Below are 5,281 nucleotides of genomic sequence, written 5' to 3'. Positions count from 1 at the left end.
TTCGAGCCGGACTAAGGTAGACTAGGTTACAGTAGTTGTCTACTACCAAGCCGCCGATCGGGCAGCTCTCGGGCTCGTCGCACCGAGTGGGATCTTGCACAAGAGACAGAGCACAAGCGAAACCCCCTAGGACATACTGTCAGGAGCAGTACTAAGACAAAGAAGTATTGTCAGGAACAGTACTAAAACAGAGAAGGAATTAGTACTAAAAGATGAGGATTAGTATTGAGGGAGGTGTAGAACTCTCCAAAGAAGGAGAGAGAGAGAGAGAGAGAGAGAGAGAGAGAGAGAGAGAGAGAGAGAATGAGAATAACAAAAGATATATATTATGTTAAGGGAATATACAATAGTAGCTAGGAGGCTTAAGACTGGCGTTGAACCGATTTGGTTTGAAATAATGCCTTGTGCCTCCTTTCATAGTGTTCTCAGGAGTACTCCTGAAGTTTTTAGAATGTTCCAGAGAAATCGGGAACATACATCAATTTTCTATAGTAAAAATTAAATGTAAATAATACCTTTCGTATTACAACATATGGTCTAATGGTTAAGAGCTCGACCTATGGAACATAAAGTCATGAGTTCGAGTCTTGCCATATCATGACATTATCCCCCCTTTAAAACGACGAGGGTCACGAGTCGTTTTGGATTGAGGACCCGGTTTGTCTAGATATTGATGATGGAAGTCTTCAAGAAGAGCACAAGCATTGGTCGCATTCTCTATTGGTTCCCAAGTATGCTCGTTGGGACTATATCCTAGCCAATCTACTAAATAGTAGAGCTTGTTGCGAACAATCTTGGAATCGAGGATGGCGGCAACATCATACATAGGTCCATCTTCAAGTTCGATCAGGGGTGGAGGTTGTTTAATACGACCTGGGATGGTGCTGTCTTGATAGGGTTCAAGGAGAGAACTATGAAACACCGGATGTATCCGAAGTTGTGGAGGTAGATCAAAACGAAAAGCGACATCATTAATTGTTCCGATAATACAGAAAGGACCTAATCGCCGATAATCCAACTTCTCGCATGGGTGAGTAGTCTTGATTTGTCATCGTAGTAGCCACACCCAATCTCCAATGTCAAAATTGGATGGAAGCTAATGACGATCTGCATAAACCTTGTGTGTTTGTTGAGCTTGTTGTAGATGAGTAGATAAATCCGCTTGTATCTTACGTAGCCGCTCCAAACTATCCCTTGCACAAGGATTTTTGGATAACTCTAGGGTTTCAAATACACACCACCGGGGGTGACAGCCCGTGTAAGCATAAAATGGTGTCACCTTTGTCGATGAGTGGGCAGAGTTATTATACGCAAATTCGGTGAAGTGGAGAATATCCGCCCAATCATCTTCATGATAGCTTAAAAAGCACCAAAGATATTGCTCCAACGTTTGATTTGTTCGTTCTACTTGGCCATCTGTTTGCGGGTGGTAGCCGGAGGAGAGGTTACAAGTGACCTTAAGCATTTTAAAGAGGTGCTTCCAGAACTTTGAGATGAACTGGGGTCCATGGTCGCTGATGATACTATCGGGAAGGCCAAACTGACGACATACTTCACGCATGACAATTTTAGCGGTTTCTTCACTGGAGATTTCCTTAGTACATGGTAGGAAATGGGCCATCTTCATATATCGATCTACAACTATTAAGATCGCATTGAATACCTTAGAGACTGGAAGATATGTGATGAAATCTAGGCCAATGGATTGTCATGGCTTGCTTGGAATTGGTAATGGTTCTAATAAACCATATGGATGATGCCTTGGCATTTTTGCTCTGCAACATGTATCATAAGTCCGAACAAAATCTTCGACAAATTGTCGCATATGGGGCCACTAGAAGGATTGTTGTACTAAATCTAGTGTTTAGTACTACCAAAATGCCCAGTTGTATATGTGTCATGACAGTTTTGGACTACTTGAAGACGACAAGTACCATTAGGAACATACAAGAGTTTCTTAAAGAATAATAATCCATCATGACATTCAAATTGCCAATAGTTCGTACCTGGTTGTTGTGACTATGAACAAGATGCTCGAGAGGGATCAATTTGTGCTAGAATGGCTTGAGCGAAAACATCTATCTTCAAGTCCTCAAGTATGGTATCGATAACATGGGAATCCAAGGGCATACTGAAGACCTGCGTTTCTTGCAATCGTGTCGGTCCCAAAATTACTTGCTTTTGGTTATCGAAAGCCGGCTCATTGGGACGCGGTGCTAGATACGAACACCGTGATAATGCATCCGCCTTCCCTTGTTGCTTCCCCAGACAATATGTAATTTTGAAGTCAAAACGAGTGAGGAATTGGGCCCACCGAGCTTGACGTCAATTTAACACACGAGCATTCTGAAAGTAGGCAAGGTTTTTGTGATCACTGAATACAATGACTTGATGAGAAGACCCCTCTAGAAAATGTCTCCATTGCGTAAAAGAGTCCACTATTGCTAATAGCTCCTTATCATGAGTTTCATAGTTGATTTCCGCGCCGTCAAACTTGCGTGAATGGAAAGCCACAGGATGTAGCTTTTCATCATCGCCTTGTTGAGACAGAATGCTACCCAAGGCGAAATCTGACGCGTCTGCTTCAATGATGAATGGTTTTTCTGGATCAACATGAGCTAAAATAAGAGCTGATGTAAATGCCTTCTTAAGACTCTCAAAAGCAATGTCCGCTTCTTCATACCAAACGAACGATTTTCCCTTCCTGGTAAGTTGTGTGAGAGGCAGAACAAGCTTTGAGTAATCCTGTATGAACTTGCGGTAAAAATTGGCAAAGCCTAAAAAGAATTGCACATCTCGCAATGAACGCGGAGTTTGCCACTTTACCACCATTTTGACCTTAGCTTGATCCATGGAGATGCCTTCCGAGGAAATGACAGCCCAAAAATTCTACCTAGTTGCACCCGAAACTACATTTTTCCAGCTTTGCATAAAGACCACGTTCTTGAAGTCATTTTAGTACTAACAGTACATGAGAATCATGCTCTTCTTGGGTCTTCAAATAAACCAGTAGATCATCCAAATAAATGATCAAAAAATCATCCAAGAGATCTCGGAATATATCATTTGCCATGTGTTGGAAGATTGTTGGCGCATTAGTGAGGCCGAATGGCATGACCGTATACTCGAAGTGCCCATATCTTGTGCGAAACGCAGTCTTCCATTCATCTCCTGGTCAGATCTGTACGAGGTTATACGCTCCTCGTAAGTCGATATTTGTGAAGAACCTTGCACCATTGTTCCGTTCTAAAAGACTTGAGATAAGAGGAAGTGCATACCTATTCCTGATGGTGACTTTATTCAACCCACGGTAATCTACAACAAGACGAAGTGATCCATCCTTTTTCTTGACGAGGAAAATGGGTGCACCGGCTGGAGATTTCGAATGTCAAATGAAACCATTTGCCAAATTCTCCTCTATATAGGCTCGAAGGACTTCTAGCTCAATTGGTGACAAATTGTAGATCGGTCCCCATGGTGGTTCTTTTCCCAGTTGTAAATCGATGGGGCAATCATACAATCGATGGTGAGGAAGTGTATTAGCTCGCACTTTATCAAACACATCGGCATAATGACGATACTTCTCTAGAAGTTGAACGGCGGACTCCTCTTTATTGATACTAGAGGGGTTTATTGATATTGCGAAGAGAAACATTTCTTCGTTGCGTCTTTCCTCACACAACTAATGTAGTGAAATGGTTGCAATCTTATGAGTAGATCCTCAGGTTTGTAGACGTCGTATTTCTCTTGTTCTCCAATCTATGGTTGGGTTGTGTAATTCGAACCATGGTAATCCCAAAACAATGGGATGTTCTGGGATACTAATTATATTAAATGATACTACACATGCTAAAGTTATCTAGGACAATATTAACGGGTTCTAACTCTTCTATAATATTCCCAGAAGCAATGGGATGACCATCAATGACTACTACAGAGGCTGGACATGGAGTTTCTTTAGGGATATCTGATGAGCTTGGGCAAAATTCCTATCCATGAAGCAAGAGTTGGCTTCGGAATCTAAGAGTGCTAAGACATGTACTGGAGTACTTTTAGTACTAACCATTACTTGAGCTAAGAACACATTGCTAACTTCCTTAGAGGAAATGGAACCACTAATGGGTTGCACAGATCTAGGGTTGTCCAACCAAACGGCTCCTATTTTGGTTGGACTTAATCATTTAACTCTTGTTCTAGTTGACTAAGGATTTCAAATTTGTTTGAAAGGCTTGGGCTATTAAGACTATCAGACACACCTAGAGGAATAGACTCGGGTTTAGTACTGTTAGTACTAGCGGTTATTTGATTTACCTGCCTTTTCGGCCGATGGGGGCAGTTCATTGCAATATGCCCCGGTCCACCGCAATAAAGACATAATCGATTTGCCCTACGTCGCTGTTTTTCTTCTTTCGATAGTGGTTCGCGGCGACATGTGGTGTCGATTTCCATTGGAGTTAGAGTATTTGTTGGAGACATATTGAATGACTCCCTTGGGAAAGGCTTTGCTACGATTGAAGCGTAGGTGGGCTCCGATTTTGTCCGTGGCATTTGGAACTGACGTTCCGAACATCGTTCGAAGAGGCGATTATCGCATCGCACCGCACGACTGATTGTTTGTGTCAATGGCTTTGGCTCTTCAGGGAAAGTTAAGAGTAAATCTTTAACATCATTACATAGGCCAAAATGAAATTGCTCCATTAGTGTCTGATCATCCCAGGGAATATCGATGGCGAGAAGACGGAAATCCGCAGCATAAGCTGAGGCCGGCCACTCACCTTGGCGCAATCTTTGGATTTTGTTGATTGTTGTTCTAACACTATCGGTATCTCTAAAACAGGCTTTAAACTCGGTAATAAACTCTTCGAAATTATTTAAAAAGGGAAAGTTTTTTTCTAATAGGGGGGCGACCCATGCCAAAGTCGTGCCACTAAGTAGAGTGCCTACTAGTCCCACTCGTGATGCATCGGTGGGATATCGAGAAGGATGCATTTGAATGACTAATCGTACCTGATTAAGGAATCCTCTAAACTGCGATCGCGTTCCATTGAATTTCATGGGAAGGCCGATATTGGGTTCTTTATGAATCCCTTGTGTACTAGGTCCTTGTTGTTGCATCGTTACTAAGGTTGCTTCGAGTTGTTGCACACGTACCACTAGTTCCCCATGTTGTTGTTGTGTCTGCTGCTTTTCTAAGGAGATTTGTTGAAGATCCCCCAACAACCGTTGATTTTCTTGTTCCAAAGCAAGGAACTTCTCTTTCAAGCATTGCAGCTCTGAGAAA

Source organism: Azolla caroliniana, unplaced genomic scaffold (assembly GCF_043228905.1).
Source record: "Azolla caroliniana isolate FFs.n. ecotype wild unplaced genomic scaffold, voAzoCaro1.0.p SCAF_18, whole genome shotgun sequence".
NCBI lineage: Eukaryota > Viridiplantae > Streptophyta > Polypodiopsida > Salviniales > Salviniaceae > Azolla > Azolla caroliniana.
The sequence above is the reverse complement of the archived record's forward strand: the minus strand, read 5'-3'. Positions refer to the sequence as shown.